At 40.0% G+C, this 24,456-nt stretch overlaps 1 protein-coding gene across 4 annotated transcripts in view; it reads right to left on the minus strand.

Annotated features, from left to right (window-relative positions):
• The window catches only part of REPS2 (RALBP1 associated Eps domain containing 2), a 202,868-nt gene that overhangs the window by 151,453 nt on the left and 26,959 nt on the right, over window positions 1–24,456 (minus strand). The window contains exon 1 of one of the 4 annotated variants that reach the window (XM_045856070.1): window positions 13,910–14,037. The exons of the other annotated variants lie outside the window; for them this stretch is intronic. The gene's annotated coding sequence lies outside the window, so the exon portion shown is untranslated. Of the gene's footprint in view, window positions 1–13,909; window positions 14,038–24,456 lie in introns of those variants that run through there. 4 annotated transcript variants of the gene reach the window in all.

Here is a 24,456-nt window from a genome sequence, read left to right on the forward strand (position 1 = left end):
AAGCTCCTTCACAACCTAGCCCTAAGCAGCTTTTCTAGTTTAATCCCTGAACACATAAACACACACACACACACACACACAGTGCTGTAGCTGCCTTCAGTTTCTCCCACTGTCCAAACACATCTTGCCCTTTCATATCTCTGTATCTAGTGCACATGCTGAAGAAGATGGGAAACTAAACAGCCTTAACATCAATTGGTTTTCAATGAAGAAAGTACTTAATTTTACGACTTTGGCAAGTTAATTCAATCTGCCTGAAACCTAATTTCTTCATATGTAAAGTAGAAATATTCTCTCCCTCATAAGACTACTGTGAGGGGAAAAAACTAAATAATATACTAAGTGAATCTAATACAATGCTTAGCAATAGTTAATAATTGTTGGGTTCCATCCCATTGACCTGGAACTGGAATCTCCTCCCTCCCCACTAGATTTAATTCCAATATCGCTTCTCTGTTGCTCCTCCCCAAGTCCCCACATACGGTTTATTTTCCCAGTGTATTCTCTGATGATTTGAATGCCCAAAAATGTCCCTCAGATGATGCACTGTCTTAGACTTGCTTTCAAACAGAAGGAGAAAGGAAATTAAGTGGAAAGTATGGGTGAAACAAGCCCAAGCAAGAGTTGAGAACTGTTGAAGTTAGATGATGGATTCATGCAGGTTCATTCTTCTACTCTGTACTTTTGTATACATTTTAAATTATCCATATTCAAGCGTTTAATGTCTACTTCAACACTTAAGATGTTATGTTACAAATACATGTTTATTTCTGCCTCCCATTAAAATGTCTTCTCTCTACGGACAAGGAGTAACTTCCATTCATCTCTGAGCACAAGGATAGGCACACACAATACAGTCAAAATGTTCTCATTCAGGTGAATGAACAAATAAACAAAAAGTAACTGAGTTTTACAATATAATCTCTTATTGTGAATAAAGTATACATCTTCAAGTACAGGCTTGCCCACAAATAGAAAAAAACATACCAACTACATTAATATAGTTCCAACATCAATATAGTTGTCTCACAGAATAATTCCTAATATTAAGAAATTGTAATCCTTGGTATGTGAACAACTTAACAACTAACTATATGTCAGTCACTGTTAATTTAGTACCATTAACTCTCAATTATTTCTTTACCATAAGTACCACATAGAACTGAAAAGCTCTTAACTAAAGGGAACAAATTGCTACTGAAACATTCACTATGGGACTTGGAGAGTAATGCCTGAATTTGACATTAGTAAACCATGTTATTTACATTGGAGTCCGTCCTTTGGTCCTATATACCACTGGAATCACTGCTTTGTAGCCAACATAGAGTAAGTGGAATTGTGATATAGTAAGAACATAAGTGAAGTGAGCCCATGGGTCACTTTGTACATCAGGAGACATGCCAAGAACTTTCTGGAATATTTGAGCCACAAGAACAATAAATTATAAGCCTTTGGAACGTCCATGTGGAACCTCATAAGCTGGAGACTTCTCAATCCCAAAAGCAGGTTAATTCTGTAAGGGTTTTTTGTTTGTTTGTTTATCAAGGTTCAAAATGTTTTAAGTCTAAATACTCCACAGAAAAGCTCTAATTTGTGGGTAAAAATGTTTTAATGTAGTCTAAAGAAAATAAGGTGGTGCTTTATAGCAGATACTGGGTTAGCAGGAGATATTTTATATAACTCTCCTAACAGTCCAAGTTGCCAAGCTTTTCTCAAAATAAAGAAAAAATTAAAATATTATACCTCTTTTTAGTCTAAACTCCAAACCTGTAACACTCAGCTGGATCCGTCTTAGATTACACGCTGTGCAAATTTCTAATACAGAACAAGAACCTATAGACTGGTGTTTGTTTTTTCAGGTGGAAGGCAAGAGATGAAAAAAAAAAGAAATGGATGAAATCGACTTCCTTACAGCTTGCAGATGTACACTGAACTGTAGGGGTGCTGGATATGAATCAGAAAAATTCACCAACCATTTGAGAAGATCTTGGACAAAGTTCTGGAAGAAGATTGAAGGCCACTAAAATAGCTTCCCTCCTACCTAATTCTGAAAGATTAAGTGACTGTGCTGAGTAATCAGTCCACACCCATTCCAGTTTGCCTGATAGACTTTCCTTCCTGGCTGAAATGTAATAAATTTTCAGAACTGTTCAAAGGTCTGAATAAGCTTCTCCCTTTCAAGTATTTTTTTTAAAGACTTCCTTAGAAAGATTTTAAAATTTAAAAAGGCTTGGTGAACCCTGGCTGGTGTGGCTCAGTGGATTGAGTGCTGGCCTGCGAACCAAAGGGTTGCTGGTTTGATTCCCAGTCAGGGCACATGCCTGGGGGTTGTGGGCCAGGTCTCCAGCTGGGGAAAAGCAAGAGCTGATCAACGTTTCTCTCTCACAGTGATGTTTCTCTTCCTCCTTCCCCCCTCTCTAAAAATAAATAAATAAAATCTAAAAAACAGTCTTGGTGGGAGGGGTTGGGAGAATTCACCAATGGACCCCTCTTCTATTCTTTCTCCACTGCAACTGAACAAGTTCAGATTCTTTGGCCACATATCGACTGCTTCAAGAGCTATCCCCAGACTCATGCAATGTCATATACCATCCTCCACATTCCCTCCATGATGTCTTATAACAAGATTACCCCCCAACTCAAAAGGGCTTTCAGGGCTCCTTGTTCCCTTTCCTGTAAAAACTAGACTCCTGACCATGGCTTTTGAGGACCTCCCATACGGCCCAAACTACCTTACCAACAACCCCATGTCCGTTTCCTCCCCACTTTGCATCTAAGGGTTCAGCCACTCCAGATGCCAAGCAGCTCTCAACACATGAAAGCTGTTCAGGTCTCTGGACACCTGGTGTGTCCCTTGCCTGGAAGCTGGATGCCCAACTGTTTTTATTGGCCAGGCTCATCCTTCAAATCACCTCAAGACTAATCTTATCTTTGAAACTTTAATCAGTTCCATATGGCATGTCTTCTGCATTCCCATAATCCTTTTCACTAGCTCTCTACCATATCACTGGCCTTGTAATATAGCAAAATTGGTATTTTGGTCATTGTCTCCACTGTACCCTATCTTCTTCCCATACCTTCCAAATGCCCAACACAAAGCGAGGGCATATTTTTATCTAAACTAATGAGAAAAATGGAGCCAGAGACATGGAAACATGGAACAGACTGATAGCTATAGGAGTAGAGGAGGGAGGGAAATGGTGGAAGGAAGGAGAGGGGACTAGTGAAACAACATGTGTGAATGACGCATGGACATGGACATGGAGAAGGGACTGGCTGTGGGCTAGAGAGGTAGAATGGGTGGGTGGGGCAAAGGGGGACAATTGGGACAACTGTAATAGAATAAACAATAAAATTTCTTAAAGAATGCATTTTTATCATTTGTATCCCTCAAGACTCATACTTTATGGTGCTTGCTATATATTCACTTGTTCAATGAATGTTTGTTGAATTAATTCATTTTCACAGCCTGTAGTAGCAAAATTGTTCTTTCTCTCATCTTGTAATTACTTTTACAAGTGCTTGCTAAATTGGCCTTAAGTCATCTCACACTACATAGCCATAAGAGTACCTGCAAGAATATAACAAAATATTAGCTTCCCTGTTGCCTCCTTTCTTACCACCTTGGAGGAACTGGTTAGGGTCAAAGCATGAAGAAAGGCTTCTGCCACACTTTACTTTTGGTTGGCCAGAACACTCAATTGGTGCTCCAGTGACTGAGCATTCCAGAGATGCACAGCAGTCTTCTTCCTCCCGACCTCCTTGTATTCACCATACCCCCAGGGGATGTCAGCCAGCCCCCCAAGTAGACACCCTCAACAACAGAAATATAAAGGAGAATTTGATTTTGAAGTACATGCTTACAAGTCATACCTCAGCAAGATCTGTCCAGAAAAAGTCCAGCCATTGTTAATATAAGAACATTTTGTGCAACATCGATGTAACCCGGCAGTTAAGGAGAGTGGACTGGAGTGCACATGCGTGAACAATGACAACTTCACTGTACTAGTCAGTGGGGGCAGTCAATGCCACTGGGTGAGCATGTGTACTGTGTGGCCATCACATTCAAAATGACTGAGTGAGTAGAGCAACAAAATGCACCACATTTTACATTAAGCTTGAACATTCCTCTGCAGAGACTATTTGAATGATTCAGAAGGCTGCAGCTACGGGCACTGGTGATTGGCAGCCTTATCATAACAACACGCCCACTCATGCATCACATCTCATGCAGAGTTGTTCGGCAAAACATCAAATCACCCAGGTGACTCAGCCCCGCTACAGCCCAGATTTGGTGCCCTGCAATTTCTGGCTTTTCCAAAAACTAAAATCACCTTTGAAAGGGAAGAAATTTCAGACCATCAGTGAAATTCAGGAAAATACAACAGGGCAGCCGATGGTGATTAGGAGAACTGTGTGAGGTCCCAAGGTGCCTACTTTGAAGGGGACTGAGGCGTCATTGTCCTATGTACAATGTATCTTGTATCTTCAATAAATGTCTATTTTTCATATTACATAGCTGGATACCTTCTGGAGAGGTCTCTTGTGTCCTAAAAATCAAGAGGAACTTCATATCCAATTACCCAATACTAGGTACCATAGTATATGTCTAAACCAAACAACAACACTGTTAAAAAGAGAACAGACATTCAGTGCTTATGCATGATTTCAGACAGAGAAGGCTACCAATAACTGAAAGTATTAATTGGAAATGTTTTGGGCACCTCCCGTTGGAAGCACTATGCTCAGTGCTATGATAGGAAATGAGCAGCACTGAGTAAAACAACTTCTCTCTCTCCCCTCCCCCATCTCCAAATACTTTATTATTTAGCTCCCAAGAACGGGGACATTCTCCTACACCATAATCACCACACCTCAGCAAATCAACATTAATATTATCATACAACATATGATCTATTCATGTCCTCAGTTATCGTAAAAATGGACTATAGAACTGGATTTCCTTTTTCCAATGCAAGGCAATGTTTATACATTACATTTTTTATGTCATGTCTCCTCAGTCTTCCCCTAATCTAGAACAATTCCCCTTGGTTCTTCACGACACTGAATCCTTTCAAGAGTTCAGGCCGGTTGTCCTGCAGAACATTCTACATTTTGGATTTTTCTGTTGCTCTGTGGTAATGTTTAAGTCAAACATTTCTGTGATACTGTAAGAAGTACACATCAGTGAGAGGCACATCCATTGATTGCCAAGCTTGGCCATTTGGCTAAGACAATGACTGCCAGATCTCTCCATTGAAAAAACATGCTTCACATAATACTTTGACACCACATGAATATTCTATCCCCTAAAAAATTGGCTTTTGAATCTGTTAAATATGAATTCTAAGTCAGTTTAGCTAAATTACATTAGCATATATAAAACTGGAATCCTACAGCAAAATCACAAGAAAGATGGGGATGATATTTATTCCATAAGGTAGGTGTCATTACCTCCAGTTTATGCACTAATAAATGCCATAACTCAAAGTTAAGTGATATGTTCAAGGTCACAAGTTCACAGCAAGTACTTAAACCTGTATGTGCCTGAGTCCAAGGTTCATAGTCTTTCCATTACATCAGGAGTTGGAAAACTACTGTGCGCGGCCCAGATCTGGCCCGCTGCCTGGTTTTGTACAGCTCGTGAGCTGAGAATGGTTTTTACAGATGGACATTTGCACTCAATCCGATGATAGGGATCGCTAGCTTTGAATCCTATTAGGTGAAATATTATGACAAAACTAAGAAGCCCGTGCTTCCTGGTAGCAGACCTATATTACGAAAAAAATACTGTACTCAATTATTATTGTTATCATATTTTGAATTTTGTCAATTAAAAAAATCGAGGGAAGAGGGGAGGGTTGGGTGAGTGGGCTGGATTGGGAGTAAACGGGATAAAGCTGTACTTGAACAATGATTAAAATAAAAAAATACGTGGAAGTTTATTTCTCTCTCTTGTTATAAAAACATTTATTTAATACACTCAATTTTGCCTCTTGGCCTACAAAGCCTATAATATTTACTACCAGGCTCTTTATAGGGGGGAGCTGCCAGCCCCTGCATAGCAACACACTGCCTCCCTCACTTATACTTTATCCTTGCAGACACCCTCAGTAGCCATGCAGAAAGGGTATTTTCTTGAAATAATCAGCCACACTAAATAAACGACAACTTAAAGAGTGAATACTCCCATTAGAAGAAAAGAACACATGTATATTCACCCCTCCATTTTCTACCCATTTATACATTTAAAATTTTCAAAAACTTTTGAACAAGGGCTTCCTACAATACTATAAACTTCCACAGCAACCAGTTGGAGCAACTGCATGCCACATTTCGGGTATGAACAAAATCGACGCAATAATTCACATGCTAAAAAAGTTTTGCCTTTTTTTCAGCTTTACAGTGTAACTGAAAAATAAAATCATCATATATTTAAAGTGTTCAAAGTAATGATTTGCTCTATGTAATAAACATTGTGAAATGATTCCCACCATTCAGTTAATACATTCATCACCTCACATATTTACGTTTGTGAGGTTCTGTTTTAGAGTTTGTTGTTCTTGTTCTTGTTGTTGTTCTTTTCTTTTTTTGGTGAGAAGACTTATGTTCTACTCTCTTAGCAAATTTCAATGATACAATACAGTATTATCAACTAGAGTCACCATGTTATACATTAGATCCCCACAACTTACTCATCTTAAAACTGATAGTTTGCACCCTTTTACCACCCTCTCCCCTGGCAACCACCATTCTATTCTGTTTCTATGAATCCAATTTTTTTTTATTCCACATATAACTGACATATCATGCAGCATTTGTGTTTCTCTGTCTGGCTTATTATACTTATTTGCTTTTTATCTCTAAAGGGAGTAGGTGTTATAAATCTTCATAACAATTCTTTGAAAACATCCTTCTGCATTTGTGAACACATAATGATCCAAGATCCCCTGACATGTAAGCTACCCCCAAGTTGCAAGTCAATTTTGGAGGCTACATTGTCTTTCAGACCCCCTCACCAAGATGCCATTTAATTCAGGGATAGAGAGCCTAGAATAAAATACAGGCCAAATCCAGCCCAGATGCTAAAGCAGGCCATATTGACAGAGACTATGGCCCAGATCTGATTTGTCAGCATTCTTGGCACAAGGCCCCAAACTCACTCCGGTAGCACCAGCTTGCCACCGTGGTTCAGATGGAATGTGAACAGGGAAAAGACTCTGAGAGAAAAATCAGGAACTTGTACATTGCTAGTGGAAGCACATATCAGTGTAACATGCAGAGGCTACTTGGCAATATCCATAAGAATCACAATCAACCTCTTAATGTAGCAATTCTACCTCTAGAAACTTATATTCCATTTTAGACAAGCAAAATGACATATTGTACAAGGTCATTCAATACATATTATCTAAGATACAGACTGAAAACACCTGGAGGTCCATCATATAAAATATTAATCAATTGTGCTTCATCCGCACAATACAATTCGAGGTAGCTCTAGTGGGTGTTTGTCATATCTGTAATTGTCCATCATCTGTTGAAAAGCCTTTCTCTGTTTGGAGAAATTTCTCAGCTTGAAAGCCAAGAATCAAATTCCTAGGCTCCTTTGCAGCTAAACTGCAAGCTGTGACCAAGTCTCCACTGATGAGACAGGGCCAACAAGATTTTGCTTTCGAAGTCAGAAATGTAAGCAAAGAGGCTCTGCTAGGAGCTTCCATTTTTGCAGGCAGGAAGCTGTGGTAGCTGCAAGGCTGCCTTCCTGGATCAGGATGGCAGTGAACACAGTTGCAGTGAAGTCATAAGTCATATGCCTGCTGTCTGCTTCTCTGCAGGCAAGAGCACAGGTTGCTTCCACTTCATGCTAGTACTACACACAGCTTCCTGAGTTTTGTTTCTGGAAACAGATGCAGGCCTGTTCCTCCAGCCGTCCAAACAGTTCCATGAGTTACCTAAAGCCCTAATCCCTTTTTGGCTTAACCATCTAGAGTGGATTCAGTTATTGGCCACAAAAAAACACCAACTAAAAAAGAAATGAAGTTCTTTGAGTAATGATATAGACAGGTCATCGGTTGAACTGTTGAAAAGAAAAAAGCAAGGTGCACAATATTAAGTATGGTATCATTTTTTACACAGGAATGATTATAGACGCAGTTACTTATGTATTTCACACACTCTCTTTAGAAGTTGAAGCTAACAAACCTGACTGCCAGCTGCCTCCAGGAAAGGGCACAGGTTGGCCGAGGCGCTGGAGGAGGGAAAAGTTCACTGCATTTCATTGTGTACCTTTTGAATTTTGAATCATGTGAATGGATTATCTATTAAAAGTAAATTTTAAAAAAAAATTTGTGAAGAGACAAAGCCTAACCCCATGTCAGCAAGAAATACAGATGGACCCCAAACCCATTCCTCTGCCACCTGCCCTAATGTGCGATTTCAAAACAAAGCTTCCAGCTAAACAAAACTGCAGTGGTCCTCACTCACTGAGCCCAGACTTTACACACAAACACAATGCTCTTTCCTCTAAGTTGCCAACACAGAACACGGCAGCATCTTGCTCTACAAAAACTGGTTCTCTTTGTCAAAGGTAGCGTTGTTTGACTGGGTGACTGTGGGGAAGGCACCAGGCCTCCCTTGGTCTCAAGGCTCACATACTAGAATGAAAACAGTCAGACTAGATGGAACACAAGGCCTTTTCTAGATCCAGAAATTCTATAAAAAGGAACTCTATTGGGTAAAAGCCATAACTATGGTTTGAACCTCTCCCTCTGGCACTTACCATTTCTACTTTGTATTATGGTTCCCAGTATACCTGCTACATCCCCCTACAAGGCTGTATGTAAGTCTCTTGACAGCAAGTCCTGCATTTTTAAATCACCCTTGCTTTCCCCACAGCACCTATCCCATTGATTTCCACTAGCAAGGCCTTCTGGATTAAATGTCTTCTGAGGTTTACGTCTTCAGCACACTAAGAGAACCCCTCTGCATGTTGTTTTATACCTTTGAATTGTGACTTTTGTGAATATATCAACCTATTCAAAAGAATTTTTTAAGCTTTAAAGGATCAGAGACAGTACCTGATCCCAGAATAGCAAGAGCCTCATGTGAGTTCAGGCAAGTCACCTCATAAGCACCTGATTCCAAGCAACGACAAAGAAAAATAAAACATATCCTCCCTGAACTTTAAATGTACTCAGGGTTTTTTTGTGTGTGTGTGTATGTGGGAAGGGGAACATTTTTGTATTGAAACACAGAAAAATGTTAAGGAGTTGAATGTGAAATAAACATGGTTCTTAAATTCAAAGAATTAAAACTCGGACGAGTTGCTTTGCTTTTTTGCACAATGGAGTAGTATATATAGGTTTGTCAGAGTGATTCTACAGTTTTTATCATACTCCCAGCCTGTTTTCTGAAAATGAGGAAGGGTTACAGGTAGTGACGGCATTTGATGACACTTTATTATAGTTTTTATAAACTAGGCCCTTCTTTAGCAAGCCAATCCCACAGCCTTTTAAGCTGCCCAGACAAATGCGCGTGCACAGCATGCATCTAAAGGTCAGGAGTGCATCAGGACTGGCACCTGCCTGGAAAGAAAGAGGGCTCTAACAACTCCAGGGTGAGGAAAGGGGAAGATGGGAGTGTACCGCCGAGGACAAAGGGAACATCCTCCCCATCATGAGAAAACAGTCACTGTGATGTAGGAGAACAGTTTAGGGACAAAGAACAGTAGAAGCCACAGTGAGAGCGTTTACTGAGGGCCAACTGTGTGCAAGGCACTGACTTAAATGCCAAGAATGAGATGAGATGAAGGAAACACACTCCAACTGGCCTTAACACCAGAACTGAATTAAAATGCAATTACAGCTCAGATTACAATAGAAAAATTCCTTTTAGGATTCTGGGCCAGGTTTCTAGGCTCTGCATATCACAGAATTTCGTACAGCTGGAGGCAGCAAAATCTCAGATGAACACAAATGCACTGCCAGGATTATTACATAAAGCTTTTACTGGTTCTGGCAACTCAGACTTACCTCAGCAGCCAAAGGATTCACTTTTTAGACAATTTGTTTGTTGACACTTTTAGTGCTTTTTCAAAAATGAAACTACAGGTTGGGGTTACTTGGTATTTTTATATGTTTGTTGATTTCAGTCCATTCTATATTTTATATCTTTTATTTTATACACACACACATGGGTGCATGAGTATGCATACTGATATACACATTTCTTTTTATAAGAAACCAGTGCCTTAGTGAGAGGAGTAGAGTGAGCCAGGACATCTCACGCAAGTGGAGCACTGCATATTATACACAGATCCTAGAAATACTTTCAGAGGGAACAAATAAAAGGCCAGTCTCAGATCACACCGGAGTTCTCACTCTCCAGCCTAAATCACAGACTGGGACCCTCCAGCATACTTAAACTCATAGAAAAAAAAATTGTTTTGATGGGGTATGTGCTCTGACTTCATTAATTGGGTTTCTTTGCCAATTCCTAGTGAAGACCCCATCCAGTCGTTGAAATAACAAGTGTTCCTCTCACCTCCATGACATTCTGGCAGCCTCCCTCCTCTAAGGAGACTAAACCCCTCAGAGTGTGCTACTGCAAGGCACTGAAGCTGGAGACAGGCCCCTCCCTGTTCAGGACTATTTTCCCCACTACAGGATTTCAGGACAACCAGCACGCTCAGTCCCCTGCACCATCATGGCAAATGCAGAAGGATTTAAGGGGCTTTGGCCAACCAGCCAGAATCAAGCCCCAAGCCCATCCTGCTATTGGTGCTACTGTGACCTAATAACCATATTATATTGACCAGACTGATCTCTTTCTGTGCCCCAGCTACAAATGTCCATCCTCTTCTCTCTCTAGCTTAATGGACACCCATCATTTGAGACCTGGCCTTGCTCTCACCTGTCCATCCTTGTCCTGCACCTCACCCCCAGGTACCCACTGACACTTCCCTGATACTAACCCCCTGAGTTTTCTCCTACAACTGAGCTGTGCTTGCCAGGAGGGACATTTCTAGGACCCAGGTAGATAGATCTCCTAGCTCCTACCTTGAATCACCTGTAGACACTGTTCCATTAGCCTGGAGAGACTTTGCATTGCCTAATCTGATATAATCCACCCATCTCACAATGGGGGTCTGTCCACAATAGATGAGCTGAGACCTAGGTCCTGATTTCTCCCAAGACACTCTATCCTGAGTACAGTCCACTCTCACTTGCCATGCCTAGAGATTCGACAACTTAGAGCTATCTGACAAAGAACAGCCCCAGCCTTCAAAGGGTTTATAATCTGTTACGGCCTGAATGTTTGTGTCCTGTCCTTCCCCCGCCCCAAATTCATACACTGAAACTCAACCTCCCCACAATGTGATGCTATTAGGAGACAGGGCCTTTGAGAAGTGATTAGAATTAGATGAGATCATAAGGGTAGAGTAGAGCCCTCATGAATGGGATTTGTACCCTTATAAATTCACAAGAGAGCTTGCTTTCTCTCTCTGCTCTCTACCACGTGAGGGCACAGCAAGAAGTTCACAGCCTGCAACCAAGAAGAGGACCATCACCAGAACCCAACTATGGTGGCACCCTGACCTTAGACTTCCGGCTTCTAGAACTGTGAGAAATACATTTGTTGTTTATAAGCCACTCAGTTTATGGCACTGTGTTACAGCAGCCTGAAATAAGACAATCTTACTGGAGTGTATGTATCTAGGAAGTCTGAGAAAAAGGATCAACATTTCTCAAACACCTACAACACACTCTCCAGGCATTGTTTCTCTCTTTTAGGTATCATTTCTAAATACTTAAACTAATCCTACATGAATGCCTTTGCAGACAGGCACTTCAGGGTTTGTAAGGGCTATTAGAATCTAGAAAATGAGAAGCCACCTGAATTGAAAGACCCTGCTGCTCAACAATTTATATTCATAAATGTCACATGAACCAAGTTCACTGTGCAAATAGGCAATCCTTTATGTTCACTGTGCTACCATTCATTCTGTTCTCTCAAGCGGCATGCTATGGCAGTGAATGGAGTTTCTTTGGGCCTAGCAAATGAAAGACATTGCTTTTTGTACCTTGACGGCCAAAGACACAAACAAATTAGGCCCCACTATTTCCTGGCTTTCCAAATGGCCGTGAGCACACGTCTGTGAAATGGAGCAGGTGTAAAGGGTATAACCTCAGAACCACGTATTTTCTCTTAACAGAACCAAGGAACAAACGACAAAGCTGGCTTCATCATAACTGTGCAGTAACCAAATTAGCTTACCAGAGTCCAGAGGAAAAACTAATGTACACTTGCCATTTTTCTTTCAGCTACACGGCATCAAAACCCCCTGCCAATGTTTATGAAAATTTCCACCTTTCCTCAGCTAAAGAAACGTAAAATGTCACTCACTTTCCTGATTTCTTCTCAAGCAGGGTATGAGCAGAGGACCTAAGCTTGGCCAGATACACAGCACAGTTATTTGATTGAGTAATGAGTGATGCGAAGCAGCAGGAAAAGTAGGTCGCTGTTTTCTGAAAACAGCAGCAACACTAGTTCCCAGGGATGGCAGAGGTGCCCAGCCCACACCCAACACCCAGTGCAAGCAATGTGTGGTGCAGCTGGAGGCACCCCACTATTCAGGAGCTATACAGTGCCAGCCTCCTCACCAGATCAACTCCAAGGTATAATATGGCTGTAGCTTTGGTAGTACTGTGCATTTTTCAAGCTTTTCCCCCAGATTCCCCAGAGGAAGAATGAGCTAGGCAATATCCTGCCAATAAATTTCTTTTCTGCTTAAATAACCCACAGGTAATTTCTGTTAATGAGATCATATTACCAAGAATCCTGGATGTTATAGAGGACAAGTCAGAGTTGAGCCTTGACTGATCCAGAATATCCGAACTGTGTCAAATTATCTATTGCTGTATAAAAAACCACCCCAAAACTTTAGTACCTTTTATTTAGTTCATAATTCTGGGGCTCAGCAATTTGGGTGGTGGTAGCTGGACAATTACATTGACCTGGACCAGACTCCACTGATCTCACGTGGGGCTCACTTAGGCTTCCACAATCAGCTCTTGGATCAAAAAGGTGCCTCCAACCTCTTATACATGGAGAAGGCCTCTCATACTCCAGGCAGGTGAGCCTGAGCTTTTCCAAGTGGTGGCAGGGTTCACAAAGCAGCAAGAACTAAAGCTGAAATGCTTCTTCAGGCCTAGGCTCCAAACTTTTATTAGGTTGTATTCTATGATCAAACCATGCCACAAGGCCAGCGAAGGCTCTAACGATGGAGACATAGACACCACCTCTTGAGGGGAGGAACTGCACAGTATTGGGGAAATTTTGCAATGTACCATACCTGTTTGATAAAGACTAGAATGGGGAAAAACTGGTCACAATAAAGATAACCTTAGGGACTCCCCTTTATTAGAACTGCTTATATATAGTATCTGTGCTTTCCACCATTTCCATTAACTACCAACAAATGACAGCCACTGATTCAACAATAGCTAACTAGAATAACTAGAAGCAATGAATGTACAGTGCTGAGTTAGCCAACTCTGTAGCCTGTAAACAGTTTTGTACAGGGCGAGTAAAAAGTGTTCTGAGACCCAATTTCAAGGGGGGAGGGCATTCCCACACTATGACAACGACGACGACGATGACAAGCAAGGTGTTCGAGAATTCAGCTCGCTCTGACACTATCTGCCCAGAAATAGCATCGGATTCCACAGGTTGAGGACTCAGTCCTACAAGAATGTCCTGCCCCCACTTGAGACACCATTTGCAAGCCCAGGCTGTTACCTGTGCTTATGACCAACTGGCTATAAATCAGAGGTTCCTACGACCTCCTCCTCAGGTTTGATTAATCTTCTAAAGCGGCTCCCAGAAGTCAGAGAAACCTTTTACTTACCAGAACATCGGTTTATTATCAAAGGACACGACTGAGGAACAGCCAGATGGAAGAGATGAGAGGGCAAGATGTGGGAACAGGGCACGGAGCTCCTGTGCCCGTTGCACCACTCTCCCAGAACCTCCAGGTTCACTAACCCAGAAGCTCTCCAAACCCAGTCCTTTTGCTTTTTTATGGAGGCTGCATCACACAGGCATGATTGAGTAATTCATTAGCTATTGTTATTGAACTCCACGCCCAGCTCCTCTCCCTCCCTCAGTGGTCAAGAGGCTGGGACTGAAACTTTCAACCTCTTAATCATGTTCGGCTCCCCTGGCAATCGGCCCCCATCCTGAGGTGCTTTCCAAAAGTCACCTCATTAACATTACAAAAGACACCTTTATCACTCTCAGCACTTGGGAAATTCCAAGCGTTTTGGATCTGTGAGCCAGGAACTGTGGACAAAAACCTAATATATGTGAGAAATGTGGTCATCTGAATGGCCAAATACATTTTTTCTTATAAATCATAATATTGCAGTAGGCCTCATCAATCTCTCATACTACATAGGTCATGCTCAAGATCACTGACTAGAGTTTCGAGGCATCTGACACCAGCTCTCTAGCTTTGGGCCTTCTTTGAACCTCATTTTTTCTCCAAAGCTCAAAATCAACATTTTCTGTAGATGAACAAATGGTAGTTAGATCACTTCAGGCAGAGGACTGGTTAATATCCCTAAGTTACAGAAAAGCCTACTATAACTTTAAAGCAATCTAAAAAAGCTCTGCTCTGAATTTGTTATTAGTATCTTAAAGAGGTTTAACCATATCCTCTTCCAAAAGCCACTCAAATTGGCAGATCCCACAAATTGAAATGAGATGTTTCCCTGACAACTGTTGAACTGAGAAGGGAAGGGTTCCTCTACGAAATCTCCATGGAAACCACCCAGTCCTCAAATCTACCATTTTACCTTATACTTTGGCTGGCATTCAAGTACATCAAATCAGGGGGAAAAAAAAACCATAAGGAAGTTGGAAGGACTTTGGTGCAATGAGGAATGTCTATGTTTGGTACAGTGAGATTCTCCAGGAAAAGAAAGCATATTCAGCCCAAATATCTCAGGACTCAAATTCAAAAGCCTCTTCACGCCCGACCCATTTTCAAAATACTTCAAAAAGAGTTTTAAAACATAGTGAACTGGTCTACCTAAGGCTGCTGTGATAAAGCAGCACAAACTGGGCAGCTTAAAACAACAGAAATGTATTGTCTCATAGTTGTGGAGGCTGGAAGTCCAAAATCTAGGTAACAGCAGGGTTGGTTCCTCTCAAGGACTCTGAAGGGAGGTCTGTTCCATGACTCTCTCCCGGCTTCCATTAGCCCCAGGAGTTTCTTGACATGTAAATGCATCATTCCAATCTTCATCTTCATATCACATTATCCCTGTGTGCCTTCAAATGACCATCTTCTTAAGGACACCACTCGTATTGGATTAGGAACCCACACTACTCCATTGTAACTTCATTCTAACTTGATTACATCTGGAAAGACCCCATCTCCAAATCAGGTCACATTCTAAGGCACTGAAGATTAGGATTTCAATATATCTTTGAGGGGGGACGCAAGCCAACCCATAGTACAGTGCATTTATAAAAAGTATTTGATATGACCTGTTCACTAAGTATTTGTTAAAGAAATTTTAGGACCTGGCTGGCGTATAGCTCAGTGGATTGAGCGCGGGCTGCGAACCAAAGTGTCGCAGGTTCAATTCCCAGTCAGGGCACATGCCTGGGTTACAGGCCATGACCCCCAGCAACTGCACACTGATGTTTCTCTCTCTCTCTCTCTCTCTCTCTCTCTCTCTCTCTCTCTCTCTCTCTCTCTCTCTCCCCCTCCCTTCCCTCTCTAAAAATAAATAAATAAAATCTTTTAAAAAAGAAATTTTATAGCTCCATTTAATTTGTGGCTTAATCAAATTAGAAGGTTCATAGTTGGCCACACAGCCACACTTAGCTACAATAAATTGTGCGCAGTGCAACGTTTACTCTGGGAAGCCATGAGCCCACATGAAAACTGGAGTTTCTACTGCAAAAGAGAAGGGGATAGATATCTGGAAACAACCAGAAATCTTTATCACATAGACAGAGAAATCACTCCGGAAAAATAAGTCAGTGTCCAGATACTGTGGCCCTTAGGTCAGGACCCACTGCAAAAACAAGATCATAAAACTTAATGGTGCTTGAAAATTACCTTGGAAGTGAAATTAAGAAACTAGTTTGTGTCTAACAGAAAGCCAGAGGCAAAAGGCACTCAAAGGGCATACAGTGAATAGCATCCCAAATTAGAAGAACTTGAGGAGGAAAGTCAGTTATACACCTTCATACAGGGACTCTCATGGACCCACATAACTCCATTTTAGAACAAAACTGGCCCAGGACCTCAGAACACCACCAAATGTAAAAGCTCTACCTTATTTAGTATTCAATATTTATGATTCTTCTGGCTCTGATCCCTTTAGATACTGTTTTCCTTAAATATTTTCAAATTAAACTTTATTTTGAGCTCATTATAGATTCACATGCAGTTGTACAAAATGATACAGAGATCCTGTGTAACCACTGAGTTTCTCCCAATGACAACATCTTGCAAAACTATTGTGCAATATCACAAGGACACTGACTTGGATACAGTCAAGACAGAGAACATTTCGATCACCACAAGGATCCTTCATGCTGCCTTTTTACAGCCAATTGCTTCCCTCCTGCCCTTGCTTCCTCAACCCCCTGGAAACCACTAATCTGTTCTCCCTATCTATAACTTTGTCATTTAAAGAACATTCTACAAATGGAATCATATAGTATGAAACCATCCAGGATTGGCTTTTTTTTACTCAGTATACGTAATTCTCTGGAGATCCATTCAGGTTGTTGTTTGCATTGATAGTTCATTTCTTTTTATTGCTGAGTAGTATTCCATGGTATGGATGAACCAGTTTGTTTAACCATTCACCCACTGAAGAACATCTGTATCTTTTCCAGTTATGGGTTATTATGAATAAAGCTGCTATAAACATTCATGTACTGGTTTTTGTATGAACATAAATCTTCATTTCTCTAGGATAACTGCCCAAGACTTCAATTCCTGGGTCACATCTGGTAGTTGCATATTTAGTGTGCTTAACAAACTGTCAAACTGTTTTCCAGAGGGCTATATCATCTTACATTCCCATCAGCAATGTATACATACCCTTCTTCCGCAGCATCTGGTGATGTCACTATTTTTTATTTTAGCTATTCTGATAGGTATGTAGTGTTATCTCATTTGGCTTTACTTTGCATTTCCCTAATGGCTAATGATGAATATCTTTTCATGTGTTTGTCATTTGCATATTTTCTTCACTGAAATGTCTCCTGTCTTCTGCCCAATTTCTTTTTTTTAACATTTTTTCATTTTAATTGTTGTTCAAGTACAGTTTTCTGTCTTTTACTCCCATCCCAGCCCACCCCCCAGTGCTCCCCGCCTCCCTCTCATTTCCACTCCCCCCTAGTTTCTGTCCATGTGTCCTTTATACTTGTTCCTGTAAACCCTTCCCATTCTCCCCTGAAATTCCCTCCCCTCTCCCCACCTCTGGTCACTGCCCACCTGTTCTCTATTTCAGCGTCTTTGGTTATATTTCTTATTCAATTGTTTGAGGTTTTTTACATACTGCACACAGGTGTGTTGTTGTTTTGTTTTGTTTTTTTGCCAGATATGTGGTTTGCAAATATTTTCTCTGACTTTGCAGCTTGTCTCTTAACAAGGTCTGTCTCAAAGTTTTTAAATTTGATAAAATTCATTTAATTATTTTTCCTTTTATGGATCATCCTTTGGGTGTCAATTCTAAGAACTCTGTCTACTTCTAGGTCCCAACAATTTTCTATTTTTTATTTTTGAAAATTTTAGTTTTACTTTTTAATCCTTACCTGAGGACATATTTATTAATCTCAGATGGGAAAGGAGGGAGAGGGAGAGGGACAGGAAGAGGGAGAAACATTGATTGGCAGCCTCCCATAGCTCCCTAACTGACTGGGATCAAACCAGCAACCTAGGCACGTACCCTGACTGGAACGGAACCTACCACCTTTTCATGTACAGGACAATGCTCCAAGCAACTGAGCCACCTGGCCAGGGTATAGTTTCATGTTTTACATTCAAGCTTGTGATCCATTTTCAGTTATTTTTTTATGTAAGGTGTAAAATTTAGGTCCAGGCTCTTTATTTTATTTATTTATTTATTTATTTATTTAATTTTTTGCCTACGGATGTGAAACTGATCCAGAATCATGGGTTGAAAAGGCTATCTTTCCTCCTCCATTTAATTGGCTTTTGCAATTTTGTCAAAAATCAATTGGGCATATTTCTATGGGTCTATTTCTAGGTTCTTTGTGCTGTTATACTGATCTATATATCTATCCCTCCACTAATACCACAGTCTTAATTACTACAGTTATATAAGTCTTGAAATTAGGCACAAGAATTCTTCTTTCTTTATTCATTTTCAAAACTGTTTTAGCTAGTCTAGTTCCGTATAAATTTTAGAATAATCTTATCTTTACCTACAAAAAAAATCTTGCTGGGATTTTTGTAGGAATTATGTTAAACCTATATATCAATTTGGGGAAAACTGACATCTTCTCTATGTTGTGTCATCTTTTTTTTTTTAAAGATTTTATTTATTAATTTTTGGAGAGGGGAAAGGAGGGAAAGAAGGAAAGAAATATCCATGTGTGATTGTTGCTCAAACACCCTCTACCTGAGGCCTGGCCCACAACCCACACATGTGCCCTGACTGGGAATTGAACTGGCGACCCTTTGGTTCACAGTCCGGCGCTCTATCCACCAAGCCACATCAGCCAGGGCTGTTGTATCCTCTAATCCATTAATGTGGTATATCTCTCCATTTATTTAGATCATCTTTGATTTCTTTTACCAGCATTGTGTAGTTTCTAGGACACAGGCCTTGTGACATGCTTTGTTAGATTTACACCTATTTTTTTTTGAGTAATTGTAAATGTCATTCTAATTTCAGTAGCCATGTATTCATTGCTAGTATATAGAAATACAGTTGATTTTGTGTGTTTATCTTGTGTCCTACAACCTTGCTGAACTCACTTATTAGTTCTAGGAGTTGCTTTGTAGATTCCTTGAAATTTATACACAGGCAATGTTATCATCTGCAAAGATGGGCAGTATTATTTCTTCCTTCCTGAAATGTATGCCTTTTATTTCCTTTTATTGCCTTATTGCACTAGCTAGACATTCTGGCACAATGTCAAAAAACTGACATGCAGCAGACATCCTTGCCTTGAAAATGAACCAAGGTAGATGTAACAAGAAAGGAAGGGAAAATAAAGTAGTAAATATGTAGATAAATCTAAATTAGGAGTTGGCTAACTAAGGCCTGCAAGCCAAATGTGGCCTGCTGCATGCTTTTGTAAATAAAGTTTTACTGAAACATGGGCATACACAATCATTTACATATTGCCAATGGCTGTTTTGGTGTTACAACAGTGGAGTTGAGTAGCTGTGACAGAGAACACAGGACCCACAGAGGTTAAAATATTTAACATCTTACCCTCTATAGAAAAAGTTTACTGAACTCTGATCTAAATAAATAATGTCTGCATAAAACAACATCTTGCAGAATTTTATAGTACTAAAATATAAGATGAAAACAATATAAGTTGGGGAAAGGGATAAGTGGACTTAAATAAAGATTCTGCATTGTCCAGGAAAAAGAAAAAGAGAAACATAAATAGTAATAATTTTTTTTACCAAAACATCCACTAAACACATTCTCTTAGGTTCAGAAGGTAGAACTTCCATGTCTTCTCATTCCATTAGAACTTACACATTAGCATCATTGGGCAACAAGATGTTATGAGTCTATAATAAACCCCTCCTTAAAATATCTATCAGGGTACTCACCAGGTCCAAACCATCCAACCTCATGCTTCTCACTGCTAGGGTGACCAAACACCCTGTTTGCCTGGGACTAAGGGGAGTCCCAGGATGTAAGATTTTCAGTGCTAAATCTGAGAAAGTCTAAAGTGGTTGCCCTACTTCCAACTCTAATGGCCCATACAAGTGAAATGGACTAAGTGTAGCATGACAAGTTCTTCTCTTTCCCATTCATTTCTATAACCTAGTGAGCAGGTGAGCAGGTGACCAAATGGAACTCACTGAAGTCAAGTATAGGGCCTCTCCTACAGAGATCACTTAACTGCTTTCCAAATGATGCCTTTGAAAGAACAAAAACTCTTTGGTTCCTCAAAGGTGCAGTATATCAACAAGTTAATTGAGGTAGAAGAAAGAAATCATGTATATCTTGTCAGGCTGTTTTCTCACTTTCTAGGTCCCAGTCTCCTGCTAAAGGATACCAGTATGTAGCACAGAAACAAAATATATTTTAATCTAAGAGAATTGGGAAACTTCCAAAGAGCACTGACCTGAAAAATCTTGACAGAGCAGAGGAAATTGATTTTCTACCAAAGCCATGCAGAGGATTAGACTCAGATTGAGGCCAATAAAAGATTTACATTCCATCCAAGTCCCAATATAACATTATGCACAGATGAAAACATGCTTATGAGATGACATAGTTAACATGCATTAGAAAGTTCAAGGTAGAAATCAGCTCTTAAGAATGCTAGTCCCAAAGGCAAAAATACAATATATAAATCGCATAAAAAGTCTTTAATGAATCACAACATAATCAGTCTTTCAAATAGATTTTCATAATTAGTTTTTATTCTCATTCTCTGCCCCTTTCAAAATGATTGCCCTCAAAACTTCAGGATCAGAAAATAGCAACAGTCATGCATGTGTAATGACCAAAAACTCTTTAAATTGATAATGGATACCTTAAAACTTAAAAAAAACAAACACCTCCAGTCTCCCAGCTTTCAAATATTAGACAACTACTCTACCCCCATGTCACCACCCATACAGACAACTGTGAACCTATACATTGTTTTTATTATAACCTCTATTAGTTATGGTAGGATCCCCTGTACACAGATAGAACCAAAAGTAGTACTGGTGACCAGCTTGACCTTGATTAACTGGGGCACCCACACTGAGCAGTGTGCAATGAGAAGGTAAGTCTGCTCATCAGGTGGGCACCTATTCTGGCTATAGTAAGAATTAAAATTAAAGCTGCCTCTTTCACAATGCAAATTTTCTTCAAATCCTGATTGTTTTCGATATTCCTGTCTAAGAAAGGAAATATGATGTATAGGATGTCAAGTCAACAGATAAAGTCAAGAAAAGCTATTACTGTGTAAATGAAGCATGACATTAAGACAGTAGGAGTCAAGAATGAACGTGAGTGAGCCAGCCTCCATGCAGAATTGGTTACATCCAACTGAACACAATTTTGAAAGAAAATGAGAAATACTTAAAGGAAGCAAAAACCTCCAGCCAATGCAATCAACAGTGGTTAAAGTGATGAGTTGATTCCCAAGGTGTAAACATTTTTTTATTTCATGGTTGCACGATTAGAAAGAGTAAATCTATATACCTCTGCACCCAGTCAAGGACCTTCTTTTATTCCCCAAAGCTCAAACCAAGTGTAATAAACAAAAGTATAGTTAAACTGTTTCAGTAAGAAGACCTGTTAATATCCTCAATTTCAGGACAGCTTAATTCAACGTTAAAAATATATAAAAACTCAGTTCTGCATTTGTTTAATCAAATCCCCTTTCCAAGAGCTACTCAAATTGATGGGCATCAAACAGTAACTGGAAGGGGATGCTTCCTAGCAATAGCTGGATGAAGAAAAAGGGCTCCTGCAATAAGTCTCCATGGAAACCACCCAGTCTTTGCATCTACCGTTTATCTTATACTTTGGCTGTCATTCAAGCACATCAAATCAGCAATAAAAATGTAAAGAAGTTGGAAGCGCTTTGGAAAATGAAGAATTCAGTGTTTGGTACAGGGAGATTTTCCAGGAAAAAAAGAAAACACCTGCAGTCCAAACTTCTCAGTACTCAAGAGGCCTCTGCTATTTCAGCCCATTAAAATACAAATCATACAAATGAAGTATGTGCGAATAGCTTTTATATTAAGTATTTGTTTTTGCTGATTAACTAAATGTTTATAAAAGCAAGTTTATATTCTCATTTACATTGTGAATGATTTGGGCATTTTAAAGAATAAAATCCTGGTTTGAGATTTTAGAAGATGAAAAGGCAATGCAATTTATAATTTTGCAACTATGAGAAATAAGGATACAACACATGTGGTAGCCATCCTCCAAGATGGCCCCCATGATCTCCACCTCCTAGTATTCATGATACCCTTGTATAATAACCCTTTCCCACATTGTATCGGGGTTGTCTGTGTGACCAAGAGACTATGGCAAAAGTGATATGTGACTCCTGAGACAGGGACAGAAAAGATATATGGCTTCTGTCATGTTCTCTCTCTCAGATCCCTCTCACAAGGAGAGGTGAGCTGCCACGTCATAAAGACACTCAAGTAGCCCTAAGGAGAGGGTCATGTGGTGAGGAACTGAGTCCTCCTGCCAACAGCTACGTAAGTGAGCCATTCTGGAAGCAGATCTTCCATTTCCAGTTAGACCTTTGGATGACTGCAGTCCTGGATGACAACTGCACTGCAACTTCAAGAGAGAACGTGAGACAGAACCAGCCAGCCTAGCTTCTCCTGGATTCCTAATTCTCAGAAACTATGCGAGATGATAAATGTTTGTTGTTTTAAAGTGCTAAGTTTTGAGGTGATTTGTTACACAGCAATACATAACTAATACAACACAGAATTGTTACCTCTCGGGCACTTCCTTCCTGTCTTTATGTTGAAACCAATACTAAAGAGGTAGTATAATAGTGTGGAAAGAACAGGGTTCTGCAGGCAAACATATTTGGGGCAACTGCTAGGCCCACTAAATTACTTAACTGCAATGCCTTAATTTCTTCATCTAAAGCAAAATAGAAATTGGGACCATCGAAATCATAGAGTACTTGAAAAAAATTAAAAAACATATAAAGGGCCTGGTACCAAAGAAGCATTTATTGTTATGTTAGTCCCTTCCCTTTTTTAAGGGATAAATGATTCTGCTAAAATTGAGACAATTTGTGAACAGAACTACAACTAAACTGAAGTACTGAACCCTAGAAAAGTTGAAGACTCCTTCTCACATGGACACAGGGGAAGACCTCAGCTGTTGCCAAGGTCTGCCACATAAATACAAAAACAAGGCGGCCAACCCTGTCTGCTGAGTGTTTTTATATAATTTATTCCATTTAATCCTTTCTCAATAACCTTTCATTAATCAGGGTAAACTTGGATATACTAAATCAGGATTTCTCAACATAGGAACTATTTGAGGTCTTGGCCCAGATAATTCTTTGTTGTGGGGGCTGTCCTGTACTTTGTAGAACGTTCAGTAGCATCTACCTACTGTGTACCAACAGCACCTTCCCAGGTTGTGATAAACAAAAAATATGTCCGGACACTACCAAATATCTCGGGGCGGGAAGTGCAAAAATCACTTCTGCTTGAGGACCACTGTGCTAATTTAGTATCAAATAGTCACCAAATTTTAATGGCCTAAACTGACATTTTTCTTTGCTCAGGCTACAAAGTTGTTGAGTACTGCAGCTCTGCCCAATACCATTTTCATTCTGGTACCCAAGTTGATGGAGCAGTGCCTATCTGGAGCACCACCGGTCATTGTGGCAGAAGAGAAAAGATACATGGCAAACCACCTGCTAGCTCTTAGAGCCTCTGCCTTGAAGAAGGTCCACATCACCTGCCACCACAGGCCAAAGGCCAAAGAAATCCATGGTCAAGGTGTTATCAAGAAAGAGACAGTGCATGAATATTTGTGAGCAACTGTGTAGTCTATCGATCCCTAAAACATCCAGAGGTGTGGCCATTTTAATCATGAAAAAAAATATTCACCGGTAACTTCACAAAACTCATACCACAGCTTACCAAGATTCAATCCATATCTACCCAACACAAACACACACAAAAATAAATATTCTCTCCACTTTAACAGTCGTCTGCAAACTGTGCTCTATGGAAATGAACAGTTTCTAAAAGTGCATCAGAGATTCTATAACATTCAATTCATTTTAATTTCAATTTTTTTAAATATATTTCATTCTACTCTTAAGTATATAGCCAAAAGAATTGAAAACATGTGTCCATATAAACTTCAGACTTTTACTGTGTTTTTGCAGTATTCTATATATAATTTCCTTAAAATATAAATTTATTGACTATTAGCTAACAATCATTTAATGAGTGATAAATCTAACAGTACAAAGTTCATAATGATCTGTCCCTAGCCTATCAGTATTTTTTCAGCTGCATATAAAAGGAGGGAAGACAATTTATTGACCATTATCAAGACTTAAAATTGTTTTGTGCTGAAGTAGTCATATTTTCAAGGGGTGAAACCATCTCACACACAACAATGAAGGTAGTCAGTCAGACCTGGAATGAGACCATATGAATATGAGATACTTCTCGCTAGCTGAGTACTCCTATACCAGCCTGTGTGT

Source organism: Phyllostomus hastatus, unplaced genomic scaffold (genome assembly GCF_019186645.2).
Source record: "Phyllostomus hastatus isolate PE091 unplaced genomic scaffold, TTU_PhHast_1.1 phas_scaffold_12, whole genome shotgun sequence".
Lineage (NCBI taxonomy): Eukaryota > Metazoa > Chordata > Mammalia > Chiroptera > Phyllostomidae > Phyllostomus > Phyllostomus hastatus.